The sequence below is a fragment of the Equus caballus genome, chromosome 28 (assembly GCF_041296265.1).
Source record: "Equus caballus isolate H_3958 breed thoroughbred chromosome 28, TB-T2T, whole genome shotgun sequence".
NCBI classification, from domain to species: domain Eukaryota; kingdom Metazoa; phylum Chordata; class Mammalia; order Perissodactyla; family Equidae; genus Equus; species Equus caballus.
Window position 1 is genome coordinate 18,432,533 of NC_091711.1, and position 13,064 is coordinate 18,445,596.

Below are 13,064 nucleotides of genomic sequence, written 5' to 3' on the forward strand. Positions count from 1 at the left end.
ACATTTACATTTCTAAGGGAAACCTCTATCTGTGAAGATGCCTCCCTCTCTGTGCCAGGAAGAAGGGGGTATGGTTTTATCTCTAGAAGGTCTTAATCAATGCCAGAGGCAAGAACTTAAGTTGGTTACTGTCTGGCAACCTCATGTAACTGTCCCTCACCCCCCCCCCCCCCCCACAAATCCTCCTTTGTCTTTAGCCGAGGATAAAATTCAGGAGGTGACTTCTGCCATTTACTCAATCCGGTTTGATTCTTATCTAAAAGTTGTGGGACCGCCAAATGGCCAGACCATATGGGCACTGATACCATTTTAACTTTTTTACATATTCTTTGTCTTGTAAAGAGATAACTCACATACCTATGCCTTAAATTTAGCCTTACTCTCCACCCAACTTTGCAGGAGCAGCAGAAGCTCTGACTGCCCATGGGTCCTGTCCCCATGCTATTCTACTCTCTAAATAAAAGAGCACTACTGCCAGATCTTAAGAGTCTAAGAAATCTTTCTTTCGACTCCTCGGCTCACCGATCCCGCATCAGTAATACCGATCTTGTCTTTATTTAAAAATTATTATGTTGTTCATTTTAGATTTATGCATTAATTTTTCTTTTTAAAAATATTTTATTATGGGTCTGGCCCGGTGGCGCAGTGGTTAAGTGCCCACGTTCCGCTTCTCGGTGGTCCAGGGTTGACAGGTTCGGATCCCGGGTGCAGACATGGCACTGGGTGGCATGCCATGCTGTGGTAGGAATCCCACATATAAAGTAGAGGAAGATGGGCACGGATGTTAGCTCAGGGCCAGTCTTCTCAGCAAAAAGAGGGGGATCGGCAGTAGTTAGCTCAGGGCTAATCTTCCTCAAAAAAAAAAATTGTATTAAAGCATAATTTATTTGGATTACTGAGTTGATTGATGTACCCTTAAATTTTGCACTCGAAGTGGGCGCCTCATTTGATTCACCTTAGTCTCAACCCTGCTTAATGTTCCCTGATGTGTATCCTTTCTTAAAGCGGAGTACATCTGACATCTGACGTTAGTTGAAGTCTATTGTGTTTCATGATTGTTAATCCAAATCCAGAACACAATGGCCAGTATAGTAGAATTGGAATTACAGATATAAACCTTAAAAATATGGAAGCAAAAACTGGACAAAATTGAGCTAATAAAGAAAATAACATTTCAAAATAAACAAAAATTCTGACAATATGTTTAGAGGGATTTGAAGATATACCATTAAGAACTGGTTGGTACTTTGAAAACACAGAATATCCAGAGAACTAACAGTTCTTTATTTTTAAGCAATCTCTGCTTTTTTGCCTCCACTCTACTCCATCTTTTTTCCCCACAGCTAGAGGTCTCTCAGGTTGCGATTAACTAACACTTCGAGGAATTCTGCAGAGTGATGTCAATTATGTTATTTCTTATCTTTCTCTACTGACAGCTGAGGGTTTATTTTTCTCAGGTGTTTTTTTTACCTCAAGTCCAGAGTTTTCTCATCTTGAAAAATGTTGTTGCATTGTTTTCAACTGGCAATCTCTCCTAACTTGAAGTTTGTGTCTTGAAATGAAAACAAAATATCATTTAGTGTCACTTTAGTGAAGTTTGAGTGTGGAGAGAAAGCAGAGGTAAGCGTTCAGTCTACTACTTTCATTTGAAATTTAGCTTCTTAAGTTTTTGTTGTGTTTATAAGATAACTGCAAACTTTATCAGCACAAAAAAAGAATTACATGAGTCAAAAGGTCTACAATGAGACTTAAGATGTACAAAATATGTTCACTTTTTAGCAGAGGGTTTAAGTACCATCTATGTACGAGATGCTATACTCTTTGTTGAACACATAATCTTTTAGGAAAATAGACATATCAATAGGCATTGTCTATAGTCTGAAATGTGTTATATTGGAGAGAGTCTCAAGATGCTGTGAGTACAACCAGAAGGAAGTCTGACCATGGCTCCAAAGTTCAAGGAAAGTCTCCCAGAAAAGATAACTTCTAAGGTGAGTCATTAAAAAAAATGAGAATTAAGTAATAAAAGAAAGACAGCGAATGGAGAGGGGCTGCTCCAGCTAAATCTAACAGCAATGCAAGTGAAATTCTGGAAGGAGAAGAGAAGGTGGCAATGAGGGAAGCCTCAAGCAATTCACTCAGCATATTTACAACAAGATATGAAAGGCAAGAAGGAATAAGAATTGTCAAGATACTTCTTCAAAAGCTTAAGTCACCTATTCTTAACATTAATGAGTTAACAATGTCTTTACTCAACTGCATCACTACATATCGACAAAATAAGTGTAAACAAGATGAAATGGATGAATTTACCACCTGGCCTGTGAAGCACTATGTGTGGTTTTCGGGTTTATTTAGGAAAAGAATAATATTTATAATATATAAACTCTCTATGCAAGAAACTTAAAATTATGTAACTTGTGAGGAAACATTACATACAAAAAAATGCCAAAAGAAACTCTACTTGACCTTCTGGAACTAATTCTAAGATACATTATTGTGTTAGAAAGAAACACTAGGAGCATGAGTTGATTCTTGACATTCCATTAAGATACTAAGGTTAGAGTCCTGACAAAGCTGTTTAACAAACTGATATGACCTTTCATTCCAGTGAGCATCTCTCAGTACTTTACATTTATCATGGAAAGTGCAGGCAACAAAAGGAATTAGCAGCAGATAGAATTTCTTAAAATGTCTTGGTTTTCAGCAAGTTAAAAAGTGTATTTATTCCCAGGTACTATGTGCTTTGTCTCTGCTGCTTATTGTTAGAAAACAAATGACTGAGAGCTCATATTTCTAAAGTGTTTAACTGTAGTTTAATTGCCACATTCCTAATGCACTGCTAAAAATGGCATTTCAGTCTAAATGTTTTCTGCCAAGAAATTGTCCCTGGCATTTCTTGTCTGTGTAATCATGATCAATTAACCCTTCACTAATCCCATTAAAATAATTAATATAATGGAGATTTTGACATATATTTTTTAAATTATTAAAGGTCATGGGAGTTGTAACCTAAGGTACTCAAGGTAAGTATAATCACATTGGGAGTGCACATGCAAGAGTAGGGAGCATGGGCTAAACAGTCGTTTTTCCTTCTCCATCTATAATCATAAAGGTAAGTCTATTCTCCCAAAAGAATATTTTGGCATTTGTTTTAGCATGAACGGTATTTACACAGGTTATTCTCTTCTCACCTTTCCATTATACAGCTAAACATTCACTCATTTACTCTTGAGAATATTTTATTCATGGGGCAGTGGTACTCAAATCGGGATCACAGACTTTATTTTTCTAGGCTAGAAGAAAACACAAAGATACGTTTTTTTTCATTGTGAATTATGATCATTTTTATAGCTGAAAACAATGATGGATGGAGATTAAGGCCCTTGGTTAAGAATACTATGACATTGATATTTTCCATTTTCCTAGCATCATTAAATTTTTGATAACATTATTTCTTTAGGTTTTGGATATCTTCACAAGGGCCTTATTCATGAGTATCAGTAATTTGTAGAACAAAGAACAATGATATTCTACACTTTAACAATATTTGTGTTTTCGGACTAGTTTTTAACTTTTCACATTATTAACTTTCCCATGTGTAAAACCTAACATTGACCATTGGCCACTAAAGTCCCTATAGCCACAAGCGTCTATGCTTGGATTTTATTTATTTACCCGGGTCTTAAAATCTCTCATTTAAATGTTGCATGGATATCGTGATTTAATTTTCATCTTGTAAGCTTTCAAAAGCTTTGCCACACAAAATATGTGAACAGTATTTTTTAATTACTATGAATATTAAAAATTATTGAATCACACATTGGGAAACATTTTAATAAATTTATTGATTTATACTACTATTAATTATAATATTAATTCAGTTACATTAATGTCATGATTATTTAGTATTTACTTAATGGGAAAAAAATTGTAGGCAAAGTAGATATCAAGACAAAAAGTATTACCAGACATTGAGAATAATATTTCACAGTGATAAAAAGGGGTAAATACATCAAGACATAATAAATCTGATTATATATGTACTTAAGATCAGAGTTTCAAAACACATGAGACAAAAATTGATAGAATTGAAGAAAGAAATCTCAAATCAACACTTTTGGATGGAGATTTTAAAGTTGCTTTGGTAATTGAAAGCAGGAAGACAAAAAAAATCAATGAACAAAATTATCAACTCAAACTAATTGACAATTATAGAGCACTATTTTCCAAACTGTAGGATACATATTCTTTTCAGGAGTACATAGATTATTCACCAACTCCCAATAAATTTCAAATAATTAGATAATGTACAGTATACTATTTTACCGCAAAGCTATTAATTAGGAAGTGATGAAAAAAAGATAGGTAGAAAATCTCCAAATAATAAGAAATTAAACATTAAACTTGTAAATAATCCATGGCTCAAAGAAGAAATCACAAAGTAATGTGGATACAATTTTAAACTGTAAGAAAATGAAAGCAGACCATGACAAAAATTGTGGGATACATTTTAAGAACTGCATAGAGAAAAGCTGATAATTTTAAACTACTCTTTTGGTGAAAAAATGAAGTATAAAAATAATAATCTAATGTTCTACCTTTATAAGTTAGAAAACAAAAATCAATTTAAATTTCAAAAAGAGTAGAAGAAAGGAAAATGAATAATAGGAGCAGATATCAATAAATTTGACAAATGAAGAAAAATATTAAAAAATTAACAGAGTCAAAATTTTTTCTTTGACAATATTAATAAAATTGATATATCCTTGGTCAGATTTAAGGAAAATAAAGAGGGTAAATTCAAAATACCAATATCAGGAATGAAGGGGACAATACTACAGATCCAACCAACAACAGAGTTTCATAATAGTATTTTATGAACTGTTTTATATCAATAGAGGCAATAATGTAGAAATAATAGACAAATTTTCAAAGAAAATCTGAATATCCCTTTATCTATTAAGGAAATATATTTACAATTTAAAACTTTTCCACAAAGAAAATTCCAGGCTATTTAAAGAACTATTTAAATAACTCTTTAAGTAGATATTCCAGTGAATTCTATCAATTACGTGAAGAAGAAATAATACACAAACTTAGAAAATAGAAGAAATAAAGCACTTCCAAACTCACTTTATGTCTTGACATCAAATAAGAGAAAAACTTGAAAGAAAAAAATTACAGTCCAATATTTCTTATAAACATAAATGCAAAAGTCTTTGACATAATATTTGCAAATAAAATTTAGTTACATAGATGAAGGATGTTACATGATGACCAATTGGAATGTATTCTAGGAATGCAAGTTTGGTTTATGTTGTTGTTAGTGCCCTCAAGTTGATTCTGACTCCTAGTGACCTTATGTATAGCAGAGTGGAACCCTACCAGTCTTTTTGCTCCATTCTCTCACCTTCCAGTGCTATATCAGACAATGCTCCACTGATATTCATAGGGTTTTCACGGATAGCCAGTTTTTTGGAATTGGTGACCAGGTCCTTCTTCCTAGTCTGTCTTAGTCTGGAATCTCTGGTGAAACCTGTCCCCTATGGGTGACCCTACTAGTATTTGGAATACTGGTGGCATAGCTTTCAGCATCACAACAACAGTAGTCGTCACAGTATGGCAACCATCAGACAGGCAATGTGGTTCTCTGACCTGAAACCAAAGTCAGGCTGTGGCGGTGAGAGCACCAAATCTTAACCACTAGAGCATCAGAGTGATTTAGCATTCAGAAATTTATCAATGCAATTTGCCATGCTTAGAGTGTAGAGACAACAAATAATAAGATGATCTCAAAAGATGAAGAAAAAATATTTGAAATCCATCCACAATTGAAATTCATGATAAAAACTCTTAAAAATCTGGAAATAGAGTAGGACTTTCTCAATCCCATTAAGGGTTTATGTGAAAACTAAAATTATACTTTGGAGAGAAATGCTGAATGTGTGTCTCCTAACACTGAGAATATCACAAAAAATCAGTTCTCACCATTTTTATTCAACATTGTAATGGAAATCCTACTAGTGAAATCAGACAAGAAAAATGAAAATACAAATGTCATAAAAATCTTAATATCAGATAATATAACTCTGTATGTATAAAAACCTATGAAATCTATTTAAAATATGCTTGGGCTAATAAGTGAATTTAGACAGCTCACAAGATAAAAAGTCCATGTAAAATTTGATTGTATTTCTATACATTAACAATGGAAAATGAAAACTTTTAAATATTACCATTAATAACAGCATCAACTAACATTAAATAGGAATACATCCAACAAAACGTGTGTGGAATCTCTAATATGAAAACTATGAACTGCTTCAGAGAAACAAAATAAGACCTAAAAAAGGGAGGTATGTCACCTTCATAAATAAGAAGACTCAACATTTTTAAGATGTCAATTCTTCCTGATTTGTTAGCTTTAATATAATTTTAATCAAAATATCATAACAATATTAGCTGATTCTAAGAGGAAATGGAAAATGATCTAGAATAGTCAAAATAATCTTGAAAACAAATATATTTGGTAGAGTTACACTAACTTATTTCAAAACTTGCTATTAATTTACGATAATAGTAAATAAACATGTCAATAGCATAGTTCAAGCATTTTATAATAGACAGATCAATAGAACAGTAAAAATCTCACACAAATGTTTTCAATGGATTTTAGAACAAAGTCTGAGTCAATTCAATGGGAAAGGAAAGTATTTATGAAATGTAGCTGGAATCAACTGGATTTTAATTTTATGTTAAAAGAGATTCTTTGGGCCAGACTGGTGGTATAGTGGTTAAGTTCATGCTCTCTGCTTCAGCGGCCCTGGGTTTGCTGGTTCAGATCCTGGGCATGGACCTAGCACCACTTGTCAAACCACACTGTGGCAGCATCCCACATAAAATAGAGGAAGATTGGAAACAGATGTTAGCTCAGGGCCAATCTTCCCCACATACACAAAAAAATTCTTGATCCTATGTTTTTAGTACACAAAAAGTAATTTAGCTGGTTCATAGAAGTAAATGTAAAGCTAGAGAAACAACACTCCAGAAGAAAATATAGGACAATAACTTTGCCATCTTGAAATATGCCAAGATTCTTAGAAAGTACATAAAACACCAAACAGTGAAAGTTTGCATTTACTTCTCCTACTGTAAATTTTTTCAGAAGATGATATTCTAAATCTAGATCTAGGCAAAATAGAATCCTGGAAAGATCATGGCCTTGAAACAAGGATTATCTGGTCAGATTTGTTAGGTAAATACCAGGTTAACTACCAACAGATTTATTAGTGTAAGAATTCTTCATACTTTTAATGAGCTAATGTTCTTTTCTATTGACAAATAAAAATGGCAAGTAATAGGATATATTGGAGTATATGAGGAAGCCATTTTGTGTAAACCTAATTTGGCCTGACCTTGTCTTTCCAAAAGAGTCTGACTGTGGCCATTGAGCATGCATTGTATATCTGCTTTAGACATTCCCTATGGCAAGAACAAAGGCCCTTGAGATAAAGGTACAACTTCCCACGCCCTCCCAACGTTGGCATCTCCTTAAGGATTAAGCATCTTTCCTTAGGCTGGAAACTGATTGCTGCTCTCACCTTTGACCACCCAGCTCAAGACAATAGACTTGCCTCCTGCTACGCCCACTGAGATAGCAGACCACTATCTGCTGTGTCCATCAAGCACTGTGTGGACAGGGCAATCTTGTGACTATTGTGGGATGGACATTTCAATCACATGTGAAATATCCTGTTTGGGGGTATATAGCCACTCTGTGCACCCCACATCTTCAGTGCCCTTTCTTCCTTCAGGAAGAAAGGCCCTGGGCCATGGTTCCTCATAAATCTTTGTTTAATTTTCTCTTGCTATTCTGTCTCATGTGAATTTAATCTGTTCTCTGGCCAGACAAACCCACATTTAGGTAGAGGAAAGTATTCCTCCCCACAGCTATCATTCAAAATAACCACATTCTTATTTTCTATGCTTCTAAAAGAAGGTACTGGACCTGTTCAAGGCACATAGCTACATGAGAACAGAAGCTCAATTCCTTAAATGTGTTGAAGGATCTTCTACAATCTTGACCTAATATATTTTCAAATATAGCCTTCATCCATAGCAGCTGCCAAACATAACATAATATATCCGTCTATATTTAGTTAATAACCTGTTGAAATAAGCAACTAATTCTTACTAAACACCTTCTTCATGCCTTTCTTTATGTTGTCTCCTGTGCCAAGAATTCCTTTAGTTTCCTCAAAGTTTAGTGTCAAATGACCCTCAGCAATGGGCTATTGCTATTTCCCTCAGCTGAAAATGAATTCTAGTTCTGCTAAATACTATTAACATTTTCAACTTCTACTTTATAGTTAAAGCCTACTGTACTTTTTAAAGTGTAAATTGAATTTCCTTACTATATATTGATTTCACAAGATGAGAGTTAATAATTTACAATAGTAAATCTCTCATAACCTTTTATATAGTTTTATACACAGTCAACTGTCAACTCTAGTTTTATGATCTAGTTTTCTTTTTTCCTTTTTTTTTCACAGACGTGGGCACCAGAACATTTTGAAATCCTAAAATGGTATCGTTAAATATATTTATTTCACACTTCTGTTTATTAGGAAGCCTTACAAGGTTTTAAGGTCACAGTTTAAAGACTGGGAAATGTGAAGAATATTTAATATTGTGAATTATGCTTAAATGATCTAATAGGTTCTCACAGCAATGCCCTAATTATGCTTTAATTCATTAATAAGAAAATTCTAGTTTATGTGAAATATTCCACATTTTCACAAGTGGGACAAAATCAAAAGGCTCTGCCGTACAGGGGCAGCGTGAAGTCATCATTTTCATCCAGTTAGAAGACTTTTCCTTTTTCTACTTCATGAAATGATCACTTGTTTTGCATTGCAATACAGACTATAATGAACAATTTTAAATTTAAAAAAGAGAGAAAACATATCAGTTTATATTGCTAATTCACCCACAGTTAAGACTACTGTCATGCATCCTAAGAACACTTTAGAAAGATTTCACTGATTGCTTTCATTTAACTACCTCTTTGCCACTTATGGGCTTAATTTTACACACAATGGAGCACACTTAAAACCCAAGGGAAGATATGAGGTTTTAGTTTTCCATACCCAATCATGGAAATCATAAAACGAAGAAGGTTTTTTTGCATTTGCTAAATATCTCACATCCAAAAACATAGATGCGTACTAAAATCTCTCACCACAATTTTAACACACAAAAATAAGCATCTCTTCCTTTTATGTTCCTTTAAAATTTGAACCAGTATCTGTCTCATTTTCCAAAGTATGCCATTTTCTTTCAAAACATATAGAGTAATAAAATAGAAATTTCACAGTAGAAAACTATATTGTAAATGGGAAAAATCTTTATTTTCTAAAGACTTTTTTTGGTGAGACCTGTTCCAAATCAGATCAGCATTTTTTTTTTTTGAGTAAATTAATTCAGTAAATGTTTTCAGTAAATTAATGCACTTATGTACATACCCCTATGTTTAAATAAATAAACAAACTAAAGAAATGCATTCACCAAGAGCTGGGCTATTATTGAGAAACATTTCTGTAACTATTTAATTATCAATATAAATGACTGTGCTAACAGCAGAAGGGTTGATTAATTTTTTGTTACAAACACTTTCATATTAATAGACAGCTAAGTTTTTGTCAATCCCTTTGTTGTTGAACTGTTCCAAGAGATCATCTAACATATGTTCAAGTTACCAGTCTTCTAATAGATAAAAATTTAGTAGCAAGAGGCTGTATAAATCAAGCCTGCACCATCCCACAGCAGAGGTCTGACGACCCCTGAATGTGACCTGCTCCCAGAGGAAACCAATTTAATGCTCCATCGCACACAGAACAGTATGTATGAATCACAAAACCTCCAGATAAATTAGTGACAGGTACATCTGAATAGGATTCCTTCTAAGTCGCTTATCTGCAGCAAGGCAAGCTCATTTCATCCTCACTTTCAAAGATAAAGCCACATGGCATGTTGCCTTGGCAGATTCTCACAAAGTAAACAGTCCCTATCGCCCATTATTGGGGAAAAAAAATCTCCTTATTTCAGGTATTGTGACAGCAAATGGGATAAATATCTGCCAGTGGAAAACTCATCAGTCGACACAAGGCCTTACGTTTTCTCTAACTTTCTTAAGCTCTGTGCCTCATGTTCTTTCATTTTTATTTTTGACAGTTCTGATACCCGAGAGCTGTAGCCATGGCAAAGTTCGAGAAAGAAACAGAAGGTTATCAAAGACAACTTATCAGAGCCCAAACAGGGAGAAAAGATGCCAAGAATCACTAGGTATCTGAAAGACAGATCTGTGACAGAAGAAGGAAAAAGGGTGCACCAAGATTTTATCTTTAACCAACACTAATTCCATTTGAAAAAGCCAGAGAAACATTGAGATGCTAAATACATGCTCTGAGTACTTAGAGTTATTAGTCATAGAAAAGATGAAAAAATAAACTATGTACAAAATAACATGAAAATGTTTACTTGTAAGGGATCCTATTTACATATCAACCATAAATAGACTGGAATATCAGAACTATATAAAATTAAATGCTTTAAACTGAATATCAATGAATAGCACAAATGTGCTATCATCTTCAAAGTATCCATTAATCACCAGAATTCTTTTAAACTGAACAATAAAACAAATATATTAATTCTCACTTTCTGCATTTCCTATAGTCTACAATTCTACTTAATCAAGACTTTCACTATGTTTCTTAATAAAGGCCATGTCATATCACAGGTCAGTCATATAGCATACTGGAATTCGATAGCACGAATTAACAGGACTCACGTTTTAGGTTCTATTCATAGTCCTTCTCAAGCAAAATCAGGGTTGTGCTTTCTGGGTGAGTCTAAGTTAAAATGAAATGACAAAAATCTTAGTTTCCCATGCCACTGCCACTTAGAATATATGCAAATAGACCCCCAGTTAATCAAGGAGAAAAAATTTCATTAAAGAGTACTGATTTGTAATTTGGTCCTTTCAAATGTACAGAACATTTGCCCTCCTCCCCCTATATCTTCCTTTGCAAAATTTCTGCCCAATGAATTTGTTACTATAGAAACTCAACTATGGCTACGGTCAGTTAATGAAATTTGGGTCTGAGATTAACCTCTGTAAACATGTAGAGTGGTTGGGCATCTAGAATTGAGAAAGACAAGGGTGATGCTGGAAAGGAAAAAATAATAAACCATATAATTTAAAGAACGTACAATATGATAGATTTAGCTACATTAACTGCTGTCTTATATATGAAGTGATTCATAGGATTCCAAATGTATAAAAATGAAAGCAAAAGTACTTTGAAAACATTACCAATACCATATCCAATGACACCTTGGGGAATAGAAATATAGCTACTAAATTTACCTCCTTTGAAATTACACAGGTTTAATTAGATTGGATATATGTCCTTTACAGCTACAATAATTTATGCAACATTAAACATCATTTAAAATGTGCAAGAACTTCAGTTAGCAGGCAATAAAATTATTATTTCTGCTCTATCTAGCTACTATGTTTATACTGAGTTATTTATTTACAATGCACTTTAACATCAGCAATTTCTTAGAAGCTTCAGTAAAACGGAGAACTGAAATGTTCAATTAAAACATTAAACTCTACTTGTGAAGCACCATATTATAATAATGTTAGTTTACTTTTTACGAATTAGAAAAATATGAAAATGTAATCAGAACAATTAGCTTGAATATTTAAAAAAACATATGTCATGTGTGTATTGTTCAACACTTTGGTTAAATTATGTAAATACAAAGTTATATAATAGTTCTTAATCATTACATGTCAAGAGTTTTTTTACTGTACATTGGAATATTCAAACTTTCTGGTTAATTATCCATTAATTCAACAAATAGATTTGTCTAAGATGGCCTTACAATTCCCCTCAGCTTGACTAAACTTTAGACAGGTGTCTTCCTGACTCTAGGCCCCTGACCTTCCTTTTCTTAGAGCATTTACTTTAAACTTGCATGGTAATTATTTTTCTACCCCTTTCAGATATAAATCTCCTCCCAAGCTCTTACCAGTTTTATAACCCAGGAACGTCTTTCTCCAGGCCCTGGGAGCCATCCCTTTGATCTGTAATTATCAAGAAAGATAGTGCCTCTGTCTCCTAGCCTCTAGTGATGGTAGAAGTTTAACTTCAATATGCACTATTAACAAACACAGATGACCTAATCACATTGACCAACTACCCCGACACATCCTCTAGTAATTTTCCACCAGCCATATCAGCTCTTAAAAATCTCCCCGTTTAGGAGGCTAGCCCCGTGTCCACATGGTCAAGTTCTCACACTCTGCTTCGGTGGCCCAGGGTTTTGCCAGTTCAAATCCTGGGCGCAGACATGGCATTGCTTGTCAAGTTGTGCTGAGGCAGCATCCCACACGCCACAACTAGAAGGCCACAACTAAAAGTATACGACTATATACCGGGGAGCTTTGGGAGAAAAAGGAAAAATAAAATCTTAAAAAAAAAAGTCCCACTTTCTATTTCAGCAGAATTAAATTTGATATCTCTCTCCTTTTGCAATAATCTTGAATAAAGTCTTCCTTGCCTATTTAACTCCATCCAGAGCAATTTTTCTTTCACACCCTCAAGTGTCTGCTATGTGCTGGCAGACTAGTAGTTCAGTGGTAGAGGAAGTAGACACAGTACTTGCTTCCATAGTCCCTACCATCTAGTGGGAGACTGAGACAAGTTAATTGACACTTAAAATAGAAGGTGATCTGGGGCTGGCCCTGGCAGGTTCATCGGTTTGGATCCTGGGTGTAGACGTTCACACTACTCATTAAACCAGGCTGTGGCAGCGTCCCACATACAAAATAGAGGATAAGTGCCACAGACGTTAGATCAGGGCAAATCTTCTCTGCCGAAAAAAAAGAAGAAGAAGAAGAAGAAGAGGAGGAATAAGAAGAAGAGGAGGAATAAGAAGAAGAAGAAGGAGGAGGAGGAGGAGGAGGAGGAGGAGGAGGAGGAGGA

The 13,064-nt window shown here is 34.3% G+C and overlaps 1 protein-coding gene across 8 annotated transcripts in view; it reads right to left on the reverse strand.

Annotated features, from left to right (window-relative positions):
• MGAT4C (MGAT4 family member C) overlaps positions 1 to 13,064 on the reverse strand; it is a 693,471-nt gene that overhangs the window by 297,635 nt on the left and 382,772 nt on the right. For 4 of the 8 annotated variants that reach the window (XM_023631367.2, XM_023631364.2, XM_023631366.2 and 1 more), the window contains one exon: positions 10,856 to 10,916. The exons of the other annotated variants lie outside the window; for them this stretch is intronic. The gene's annotated coding sequence lies outside the window, so the exon portion shown is untranslated. The remainder of the gene's footprint in view (positions 1 to 10,855; positions 10,917 to 13,064) is intronic. 8 annotated transcript variants of the gene reach the window in all.